Source organism: Bufo bufo, chromosome 6 (genome assembly GCF_905171765.1).
Source record: "Bufo bufo chromosome 6, aBufBuf1.1, whole genome shotgun sequence".
Lineage (NCBI taxonomy): Eukaryota > Metazoa > Chordata > Amphibia > Anura > Bufonidae > Bufo > Bufo bufo.
The window spans coordinates 342,577,893-342,590,254 of NC_053394.1; the positions used below are offsets into that span (position 1 = coordinate 342,577,893).

Genomic DNA, 12,362 nt, shown 5'->3' on the forward strand with positions numbered 1-12,362 from the left:
GGCAATCTAATACCATTACTGTAAAGTAATGTCCAGACAGAAGAGAATGGCAGCATACCAGGGGGGACTTATTAATAAGATGCGGCAGTTTTATGGCACATTGGCCTTTCAGGCCTGAATTATACAGAAGGGCTACTGCAACAGGGAGTGGATGGGCCATAGACTCCCAACGGGGCCATAGACTGACCAGGGGCCCTCCCAAGCCCTACTCCTAGTGACCGGCTTTGTACATAATCTGACACTCCCAGCATTAACTAATGGGAGCGTCAGGTACTTATGTACCAGGCCAGCAGCTGCAGGTGCCCTCCTGAATTCAACTGTATTGCCACCCTCAGGATAAAGATACAGTTGAAGCAATGACATCATCGTAAATGTCTGGGCCGGGACACAGGTGGCTCAGTCTGCAGATTGGAAGAGTTCTGCTGCCTTTAAAGGGGATGGCAAATCTCATACATTGGGGGCATATCACTAGGATATGCCCTCAATGTCTCACAGAGGTGGGACCTGCTCTTATCTCTAGAATGTAGCCTGCAAAGTGGTGAAAAGTGGACTGCGCATGAAAAGTGGACTACTGAAATAGCTGAGCTGCTATGAATGGGAAGTGCACTGTGCAAGCGTGGCCACGGCTCCATTCACTTCTTCGAGGCTGGCATGGGCTATTTTTGGCAGTCCCAAAGAACTGAATGGACGGCTGCGCATGTGCGGTCTGCTCTCCTTCATTTTGCGGGCTCCATTCTAAAGATAGGTGTGGGTCCCACATTCAGCTGTCACCTCTGCTGACGATCAGGCGATTATGGATAACTGATAATTACCCATGTAGAAGGGCCTTGAATACACATTATGGGCAATATTAGGGTCCATTCACACGTCAGTAATTTGGGTCCGCATTCGTTCCGCAATTTGCGGACCCATTCACTTTCAATAGGGCTGGAACAAATGTGAATCCGCATTTTTGGGATCCGCATCCGTTTTTTCGGGATCCGTTTTTTCGGGATCCGCAATTCCGTTCCTGAAAAAAATAGAACATGTCCTATTCTTGTCCGCAATTGCGGACCAGAAAAGGCATTTTCTATTATAGTGTCTGTGATGCGCGGTCCGCAAATTGCGGATCGCACATTTCAGGTGTCCGTGTTTTGCGGATCCGCAATTTGCGGATGCGCAAAACACTTACGGACATGTGAATGGAGCCTTACACTGGCATATCTTTGATCATTCTTGAGACATATTTTTGATAGGGCAGCACAGTATTTAGCGCTGGTACCTTGCAGCGCTGGGATCCTCGGTTCGATTCCAACCAAGGACCACTCAGCATGTTCTCCCCCACCTCCTTGTTTGTGTGGGTTTCCTCTGGATACTCCGGTTTCCTCCCATACTTCAAAGACATACTGATAGAGAACTTAGATTGTGAGCCCCACTGGGGACAGCGAGTGGTGATAATGTCTTTAAAGAGCTGCAGAATATGTCAGCGCTATATAAGGGAGTAAAATAAATACATCAATAGCAGATATAGCCCTAGGACAATAGAGGCGATTTTTTATGTAATACAGCCATGAGCATATATCCTACCAATGAGTCATTCCCATACTCAAGGCAGCAGTGAGTCTGTGGGCTGCCAGCTGACACCATACAGCAGTGAGTCTGTGGGCTGCCAGCTGACACCATACAGCAGTGAGTCTGTGGGCTGCCAGCTGACACCATACAGCAGTGAGTCTGTGGGCTGCCAGCTGACACCATACAGCAGTGAGTCTGTGGGCTGCCAGCTGACACCATACAGCAGTGAGTCTGTGGGCTGCCAGCTGACACCATACAGCAGTGAGTCTGTGGGCTGCCAGCTGACACCATACAGCAGTGAGTCTGTGGGCTGCCAGCTGACACCATACAGCAGTGAGGGGGCTATTGTTGGGGGACTACTTGTTGGCTATTTGCTCCCTCCTTCATGATCTAGCACCGACCTGAGAAACCGGGCATTTCCTAGCTGCAAAACATTAACTATTTATACAAAGCGCAGTTACATTACACATGAAGCTCATGCATCAGTAATGCAGCAGGGTCAGAATTGATATCAGTCTGAGATGTTTTACACACCTCAAATTCCAAGATCTGGACAGTATCATAATAGGAAGTTTATTTATTTAAATTTATTTAAGTGAATAAAATAAATAAACAAATAAAAATAAAAGTGACACAAGCGCCATGCCAGACCTGACCTGTCCTACGTGTGCTGCATTCCTACAAGACACAGGTCTGCTGTCAGATCTTCATTGCCGTGCCTGGCAGCTGTAACCAACACACCTTCACCACACCCCGCAAATTACAGTTTTCAAGTGCAGTCACACCAGCAGGTTTGTTCAAGTTTTTTTTTTTTCTGATACAGTTTTTATAGCCAAAAATCAAGCGTGGATTATAAAAGGAACACAACTAGTAAGGACGGATACTACTCTGAATCCACTTCTGGTTTTAGCTTCAAAAACTGCATAAAAAAGCCTGAACAAAATCTGCATGTGTGACCGCACCTTGACTGTGCTTTGTAGTCTCAAATCTGCAGCAGGCCTCCTCTTGACCAGAATAAAGCTACAAAAAAATAATAATTCATTTAACCCATTACGTTCACAATTTTCCTCTATTCACAACATATAAGCTGCTTCCCAACACCGGGTTGTGGTTCTACAATGGATCCAGTATGTTTACAGGGTCAGACACAGAACCTGCTCCCTAGTGTGTTTGCCTCTAATGAAGTTACATAACTCCATGAGCTTTCACCTCTACCCAAAGTTAGCACACGTACCCTTATCTTTAAACCCTACGTCTGCTACAAATGTATCATAGAAGCAGTTAATCCATGAATTTTAGCTATATTTTGTGTAATCGAGCGTCAGTACTTACTGGTGCCTGTCTCTGTGTGTCTCACTTCCAGGATGATGAGCAATGCGGTGGGTGTGACATGTATGAGATCACGAGGGACAGGTAAAGGGAGGGATCCAGGAAGATGCAGGGCAAAGTAGAAGGAGCACATACATAAGGTAAGGCTTCCCACATATTGGGGCTGGGGTGTGAGTGCAGGGACGATAGGCGATTTTATTTTAACTTTTTTAATGCTGGGCGGTTTGCAATTCCTGTTTCTCTTACTTTTTTGATGAGGTTTTATTGTTTTGTACAATTTTTACTGAATTCATTCATGTTGTGCTTTGTATTCCTAACACACTAACATGTCATGGAAATAGCTTATAGACTCCATATGAATAGGATATGTACATGCACCCCTCCCTATGGATGTATCGCACGACCCCCTGGATCAATGCTGTAGAGACGTTAAAGGTGTATTCTGGTTTCATGATGCTGATGATCAACTTTAGGGCTGATTCACACGGCCGTTGCCCGGCCGCGCCCTTATTGCGGCCGGGCAACGGCCGTGTGCATCAGCCCTAAAGTGAATGGGTCCGCAATCCGGAAGGTGCATTTCTCTCTGTGCCTCCGCACGGCAAACAATGGTGTGGTGTGGACAGATCGCGGACCCATTCAAGTTGAGTGGGTCTGGATCTATCTGCCGAATCCGTACAGATGTTGCCTGTGCCTTGGGGACTGCACATTGTGGTCCTCAATGCATGGAATGGCCGTGTACATAAGCCCTTACTCAGGATAGGTCATCAATTTCAGATTGGCAAGGATGCCAAGAGTTGGACTTCCACCAATCAGCTGTTTAAAGGGGCCTCAGTGCAGGTGCGACCGCTGCTTTCTCTTCAGTGTTTACCTGTACGCGTCGCCACCTATTATTGTAGCACACGCGGGCTGCCATCTTAAATCACAAGTCCGGCGAGGACAGCCCGATGAAGGCCCCCGGTGGCTATTCTCGGAACTGCCTGCTCCCGGTGACCGCATTAGTTTCTGACCGGCTCGCGGCGCAGGTAAGGGCTTCCCTGTGCCTCGCCGGACTTGTGATTTAAGATGGCAGCCCGCATGTGTTCGTGAGCGAACACGGCGAACTGGCCATCACTGTATTGTAATTACTGCTAGTTATCCCATTCAAGTGAATAGGAGAGGAAGCTATAATTACACTGCACCGCTGCTACCATGTAGATGGCATGCAGGTAATCACTGAAGACTAGTGATGGACGAACATCTGCCGGGACGGTTCACGAACGCGATCAAATGTCCACAAACCGCAAGTTCGCGGCGGGTCCCATTCATTTTAATGGCAGGCGAACCTGAAAAACCTTCAGCTCATATTTGCAGCCAAGAAATAAATTACTAGAAGTGCACAAATATTCCCACAACATGGACAGTGACCTACCAGATGTATTATTCAAATTTGCGATCTCCATTCATTATTTTTTTCAATGCAAAATAATTTTCGTGTACGCGCATGCGCAAATGCACTATACAGTACCCAAATGCACTATAAAGAAAGTATATTGGTATACAACACCCCGCTTCAATAGGTTTTTTTGGGGGGCGACTGGTATATCACACCAGTAGAAAATATTTGTTCCAATAACGCTTGTCCCTCTATATACCTGCCGTATCGCAGCAGAACCGCACACAACTGCCGCACAATACAAATGCACTATAATATACTTTCTAACATATAAAGTATATTATAACATTGTACAAGGAAGGCAATCCATTAGAATATACATGAAGATAAAACGTAACCTTTAATAATTTTACTATGAGGGTCCATTCACACGTCCGTAAGTGTTTTGCAAATCCGCAAAACACGGACACCGGCAACATGCATTGCGCAATTTGCGGACCGCACATTGCCGGCACTATAATAGAAAATGCCTAATCTTGTCTGCAATTGCGGACAAAAATAGGACATGTTCTATTTTTATGCGGAAGTGCGGATCCGCAAATGCGTTTGCGGATAGCACATTCCGGCCCCATTGAAAATGAATGGGGCTGCACCCGTTCCACAAAAGTTCCCATTTTGCGGACGTGTGAATGGAAAAGATATCCCTCAAAATGAAAATAAATAAAATTATTAAAGTTAAGCAAAAAAGCATAGATGTGGTAGGCATCAACAAGTGCTCGGCGGCACCAAATCAGAAACCATATGTCCTACCACAATCCAGGGGGTTCCAGTGCACATCCATGAATCCCGGAGGGAAAGCAAAAACCATCCATCCCTGGGCCAGATGATGATGTGGTATTGAAGGACAGGGTGGGCAAAGAACTCTCCCTGATATTGCCATACAGGGGGGTGCTATTCTGGCCCTGATAGCCTAACCACAGACCACCCGCCCTGATAAGAGCGACCCCGTCCGGAACCTTAACCTATATAAAAATGGCCCTAGTAAGCCTCTTGGCCCCTGACTTCCAGGTGATCACTATATAGATCTATGTGTTTTTGACTCATTATAAAAGTATAAGTATATCGCACCCCTCTGTGTATCACACATACATAGCACACCTATACTAGTGCTTAAAAGGACTTTTGTGGCCCTATTAGCTAGTGTTTGGTGTCCCTAACAGCCTGTCCCTGCTCCACACAGCAACCTCTCCCTACACTGGCAAAACACTGAATGTAAAATGGTGGCCAGTTCAGGTTTATTTATAAGGTAGGGGATATGTCCATGTGCTGAAACGTCTCAATTGGCTGTCCTGTCCCACCTGAGGAATGTGTCATGGGTCAAACACGCAAAGTTCACCGCGAAATGACCGCCGGGCGAACCACAAGGCCATCTCTACTGAAGACGACGCAGCTCTCGTACCAGCATCACAGCCCCGTTCAAACAGATGATCAGCGGGGGTGCCAAGAGTCAGACCTCCACCAACGTGAAATTGATGACCTATCTAGATAGGTCATCAATATCATGAAGCCGGAATACCCATACAACAATACAGGTAGGAAAGTGCAGATGCCAGCCACCTGTCCTGTGTGCTTGTGCCAGGTTTTCTGGGCACTGTCATTATGGGTATTGTCCTGTGCTATTCTGTTACTTGTAGGTCCACATTAGTAGTTTTCAACAAGAGAGCAATAGTCATGTAATTTGGGAGTGTGTGCAGCTATGGGAAAGGAAAGGTTGTCAGGTAATGTCATGATGTAGTGAAAGAGCTCTTGTACACTGGTACAGATCAGATGCGGCCCTCCTAGCAGGGAGCCATATAGCCTCCGTGCACTGCTCTACTAGGTCTGGCGGACTCTATGGGGCACATTTACTAAGTCCAATTCTTTAACTGGCTGTTTGACAATATTTAGTCGCACGGCCAGTTTTACGCCGCATCCACCAGTAGGGCGTGACAGGGGCGGGGTTGTGACTCCAAACCTGGCAAATTTACTAATATTTTCGCCGGGAAATGTTAGCAAAAAACTACAACAGCCAACTAGGCACGCCTTGTCATAAACTAGACGAATCTAACAGCAGAGCAAGGGGGAAACTAAGACCAGCATAAAAAGCCGGTCTTAGTAAATGTGCCCCCATGTACACAGAGATACATACCACATTTTTTTCCTATTGGATTCGTAGAAGGTACACTAGAGGGCTCGTCTACCTTTATGAACCCCCCATTATAGTGAAAAATAGGTCATGTACATAAGCCCCTATAGGTATTTTCACATGCAGCAGATGCACCTATGCCCCCCAAAAAACCTGCCCCTGTGATTTAAGAACAGTGTCCGGAAATCCCTTAAAAAGTCCCAGCAACAACAGACCCTCCAAATATCAAAAAAACCTGGGTGCTATGGTAGTCTTCTCCCTACGGGGCACTACCAGACAGTTACACGAAACTGCTTTCCTTATGAATAACCTAGTGGAACTTTAGTTTTTTCAGTTCCAATTTCTTTATATTTTCTTTTTTATTACTCTTTATTTTATTCAGGAGACGCAAGTTTATACAATTCTGTATATGGATATGTTATTTTACATTTGTGTCAAACTGATTGTAGGATAGCTAGCTGATGATCATAGTCATTTAACCTATGTCCAGATCACTACTTACTTTTCAAATGTAAAACCTTTTATTTTTTCTTACTTTTCTTTACCTTCGCTAATTAGCAGGACATGTTGTATTTCAGTTTTGACAAAATACCAATAAAGAAATACGGAGACAAAAAATAAAAATAAAAAAGTCCCAGCAAATTTAGGTCTGTTGGCAACTATGAGGGACGGTTATTAAGGCCAGCGTATTACATGCCGGTCTACTCTAACCCCTGCTGGTATCAGATGCACCATAAATTATTATGAGGAGAAACCAGGTTTTTCAACTTTTTCCTACTGATGAAATATCCTCATGGTAGGTCATCAGTATTAGATAGGTGAAGGTCCAACACCTGGGACTCCTATTGATCAGCTGTTTAAGGAGACGGCTGCCTCCTCATAGCTTAGGCTCCATTCACATCCCCATTTATTTATTTCGTTTTGCATTCTTCTGATCAGTCAGAAAAAAACAAAAAAAAAACAATGGATCCTTTATTTCTATATTTTTTGCATCATTTTGCTTCCGTTTGTCAGTTCCGTCATATATCCATTATTTTAGACGGGAGAAACCATTTTTATTTATTTTTTTCCTGTTCTTCTGGCAGTTCAGAAGAATGGAAAACTAAACGGCGATGTGAACGTGGCCTTACCAAGCACAGCGCTGTACACTTCATAGTTGCTGTGCTTGGTATCACAGCTCAGCCCCATTCATTTGGCCAAGGGTAAGCTTTGAGAAGGCCACGACGATCAAAAGGAGCGCCCGTGCCTTCTCAAATAACAGATCGATGGAGATCCCGGGTGTTGGACCTCCACTGACCAGATACTGGTCAGGATAAAAAAAGTCGGAAAAAACATTTAATAATTGTGTTGCATCTGTTTCGGACCACGCATCAAAATGTAAATCCACACCAGCAAGGGAACTGTTATACATTTCTGCTATAATCTATGTCAGTTTCCTGGTGTCTATTATAATAAATAAACCAGGGTGACTATAGCCCCCCCTGCACTGCAGATCCCCCATGGTGTGCTCCAAACTTTGAGACTTTTTGAGGCCTGTTTTCTGGTGTACAGGGGATGATGAATGTCCCCCTATGTATTTATTTTCCATTCCTTTTACACATAGGAAATGTAAAGTAAGAATAAACGGCGAGTGATTTTGGGCAAGGCTAGATCTACACCAATGTCTTGCGACAATTTTTATAATGGTAGTCTATGGTGTCGCACTGCGACATGCTGTGACTGCGATACGACAGTTGCAAAAAAAAAAAACATTCAAGATTGACTTTTCTGCGACTGTTGGGTCGCAGTTGCAGCATGTCGCATGTTGCAGTGCGACACCATAGACTACCATTATAAAAATGTTGCAGTGTAGTTGTGCCCTATGTGTCGCACAACTTATTTTCACACGACACATGTCGTCGTGTAGACCTAGCCTAAGGGCTAATTTAGCCATGTGGATTACAAACTCCTGTGGCTCCTTAATACAATTGTAATACATGGAACAGAATAGTATAAAAGATGCCATGCATGGAGATGAGCATTAATGGCATGAGCCCTAAAGCTGGTGTGTTAATAGAACGGATATCGGATTGATAAATTGGTCTTTTATGTTATTAAAGGGGTTGTGCAGCCTATTTATATTGATGACCTATCCTCAGGATAGTTCATCAGTACCTGATCGGCAGGCATCCAACCCCCGGCAACCCCGCCGATCTGCTGTTTGAAGCGGAGGCAGCGCTCCATGCAAGCGCTACTTCCTTTTTATTACACTGCCTTTCGTCTCAGAAGTGAGTGTAGTTACAAGTACTTGAATGGAGCGAGTACTTGTAATGATACTACGCCACCTCTACAGGTGAGACGCATAGTGTAATGACAAGGAAGCAGTGTTCGCATGGAGCACCACCTCACTTTTATTGATCTATGCTGAGGATCGGTCATCAATATAAACAGGCTGCACAACTCCTTTAACCTTTAGGAGAACATTTCAGTTATCATCTGCTCCATACCTTTAGGCGTCATGCACACGACCGTGCAAACCACGGATCCGCAAAAAAACGAAAGCCGCCCGTGTGCCTTCCACAATTTGCGGAACGGAACGGGCGGCCCATTGTAGACATGCCTATTCTTGTCTGCAAAACGGACAAGAATAGGACATGCTATATTTGTTTGCGGGGCCTCGGAATGGAGCAACGGATGCAGACAGCAAACGGAGTGCTGTCCGCATCTTTTGCTGCCCCATTTAAGTGAATGGAAAAACGGTCGTGTGCATGAGGCCTTATATGTAGACATGTTAGCCAAAATTCTACAACATTTTCTTCGGCCATTCCGGTGGCAAATTTGATTTAATTTCTGAAATCAGTAAATACAGGACGGCGGCTTTACTGTCCTTTTCTGCGGACTCCTCGACTGGTATCCATTATCTTATTAAAGCAAGGCTTCACATGGCATTGTCACGTTTCAGCCACTGCAGGTAATAATTGTCTCCTCAGCAGGGACTGCCTGCCATACTTTAAAGCTGAATCACTTATGCCAACAAGCAGTGTATGCACGGTATTGGTAATTACAGAAGACAATGGCAGCATACCAGTGACCTGCACATAAATAGATGGGAATATCATGGCTTGATTGCTGCCAAGCAACTTTCCCCTCCTCTCTTCTGGTAGCATGGTGAAAGTCCAGCTTAACTGGAATGATTTGAGACAGACTGGTTGCTAAGCAGACGCTGCCTGGCATAGACAGCTTTATGTATAATGTGGTTAGGCAGCAGAACCATGGCAAACAGTCTGTCTCAACGTACTTAGGTTTTCGCCAGCTCAGGGCTGGGAATGGCCAATGGAGCTTGGCTTAGTAGTTCTGCATTAATCACGTGTGTGTGTAGGTAGGTATATATATATATATACACACACATATACATACACACATATACACATACACACCTAGTGTCTCAGATTTGGCAATACCAGGATTGCTGTCACTGCACTCAGGGGTGCACCTAGCCTTTCTTCTGCCAGAGTGGAAAACTGAAACGACGCCCTTCCCCATGCCAATTTCTTAACCTAACCCTTTTGCCACAATGAAAGCGCTCATTTTGCTGCCCCCCTCTTGCCCCTTCCTGGTGCCACCTGAGGCGATCGCCTCACCTGGCCTCATTGGTGGTGCACCCCTGACTGCACTGCTGTCCTGAGAACCGATAACTAATAGACTCCTTATGCCAGGCAGACCTTACTGTGCCACTATGGCCACTGATTCTTTCTCTGTTACAGCCACTCTGTAGCTGGCATGGGTACTGTAAGGGTACTACAGCTGGAATCTAAAGATGTTGTCTCACAGTGGATATATATCACCTATCCATAGGATGGGTGATAAATGTCTGTTCGCTTGGGGTCCCATCGGTCACTGGAAGAAGTATGGATGGAACAGTGGTCCCCCATGTTCCCTGCTGTTCCTTTCATTGTTTTGGCTGTTTCCGTCAGCCCCATAGATATTAAATGGAGCAGCAGGGCACGTGCTCGACCTCCGCTCCATTCTCCTCCTTCTCGCTGTGGTCATGCAGTGAGGAGGAACAGGGGGCTCAGGACTACCCTTCTGGGGACCAATGAGACCCCCAGTGATCAGATATTTATCACCTATCCTGTGGATGGGTGATAAATGTCCAGTGTGGGAAACCCCTTTTGTAGTAGAAATTGTTACTAAGGCGAGACTAAGGGCTGTATTACATAGAGCGATGTAGCAGGCAATTGTCGGGAGGGAGGCTTTCCTTCTCGGCAATCGCCTGCTCGTTAGTGGAGGAGACTGTTGCATGTAATAGCAGCGTTCTCCTCAACAGAATAGGAAGGAGCGATCGCTAATGCCATTGCTCGTCCTCCTACTGACTAGTTGTTTGCCGGCAGCAGATCGTCATTAAACTGCACGATCTGCCGCTGGCAAACACTGATTTTTAAGCCAGTTTACAAATCTGGATTGCCCGATGAACAAGTGGTTGCTCGTTCATCAGGTAATCAGCAGCAGAATTACACCGCCAGATCATTGCTAACAAACGCTCATTACCAATGATCTGGCTAACAATTCGCCAGGGTAATACAGCCTTTATTCAGGGTATTCATGTGGTTGCAATTGTTAGAGGGGGCACAATGGCTGTCACTGTTATATGGGCACACATGTACCCACTAAAGTCCACCTAAAGTGCTGATAGGTTGGAAAATAGTATACTATATTATCCATATCGGTCATTCAGTGGTTCTGAGAGGATTCATATGAACATTATACTGTTAATTAATAAGTGTAAAATACGGTAATCCAAACATGCAGACAGATTATACAGAGGGCAAGAAGGGTGCTTGCAGTGGGACCCTGCGTAGAAGGAGCACTGGAGGCGTGGGTGCAAATTCCCTAGTTTAAAACTTCTTCAAACCATTGAAAGTTATCAAAATAAAAAGTTCATTAAAAGGAGTCCGTCATCAGTTCTGACCAAGCAGAACTGCTCATAGCAAAAGGTTGGGGCTGGGAAGAGCAGTACAAACATTTATTTGAGGAACTTTTATCAGGAGTAGTGCGGATATGAACTTTTAGGGTACAGCCAAACGGTCAGGTTTCCTGATGCATTTTTGGAAGCCAAAACCAGGAGTGAATTCAAAAGAGAAGAAGTCGTATCTGTTCTTTACATGTTCTCTCCTTTTATGATCCACTCCTGGTTTTGGCTTCCAAAACTGCATCCAGTAACCTGATCGCGTGGCCGTACCCTTGAGGTAGGGCTACACTGCGAAACACTGCTGGATTTTTTGCAACTCACTGCATTCTCGTTCCTTTCTATGGGATCACCGCTACTCTATGCTCCTGACCGCGACAGCTGTCGCACGATCAGTGTCGCCGTGTAGCTGTACCCTTATTCTGCCAGATTCTGCTCCTTAAGAGCACTGGAGGCGGAGCTTCACTATGAAGTGCTCCTTGCCTTGATCTCTTTCACAGCCCTCCCTCGGCTCTGCCAGCTGAACATCCACCCAGGATATCAGAACAGCATTCACTCACAGGGGATGGGATGTGAAGCAGAACAATCCAGAGTGCACCAGCTATGGGCACTAGCAGGAGCAGAATTAAAGTTCATATTCACACTACTCCTGATAACAAAAGCTCCACAAAAGGCATTTTTGTCCTGCTCTATCTAGCCCCTACCTAATACTGTCAGTAATTTTACATTGTCAAACCTGCTGACAGACTCCCTTACCGTTACAATCCAATGCTACTCAAACATTATGAATTTATTTTGTTAAAAATACTAGCTATGGCCTACTGACAGCACGGAGAGTCCTCCGCCTATCATTTCGCCCAAGGGCATCCACCATTGTTGATCCAGAAGGAAATGGTCAGTCAACAATTACACAACCCCGTATTATTATTAACACATGGCAGATTTAGTGCAGACATTTCTGCGACTGAAAATCAGTTCAT

General features: G+C 45.3%; 2 protein-coding genes across 3 annotated transcripts in view; one reads left to right on the forward strand and one right to left on the reverse strand.

Annotated features, from left to right (window-relative positions):
* MYL9 (myosin light chain 9) overlaps positions 1-2,948 on the reverse strand; it is a 31,086-nt gene extending 28,138 nt beyond the window's left edge. The window contains exon 1 of the mRNA XM_040434926.1: positions 2,884-2,948. The gene's annotated coding sequence lies outside the window, so the exon portion shown is untranslated. The remainder of the gene's footprint in view (positions 1-2,883) is intronic.
* A 31-nt stretch (positions 2,949-2,979) lies between these two features.
* The window catches only part of LOC121003249 (phosphatidate phosphatase LPIN3-like), a 106,276-nt gene continuing 96,893 nt past the window's right edge, over positions 2,980-12,362 (forward strand). Inside the window, exon 1 of one of the 2 annotated variants that reach the window (XM_040434929.1) lies at positions 2,980-3,020. The gene's annotated coding sequence lies outside the window, so the exon portion shown is untranslated. The remainder of the gene's footprint in view (positions 3,021-12,362) is intronic. The other variant, XM_040434930.1, reaches the window with a different exon arrangement.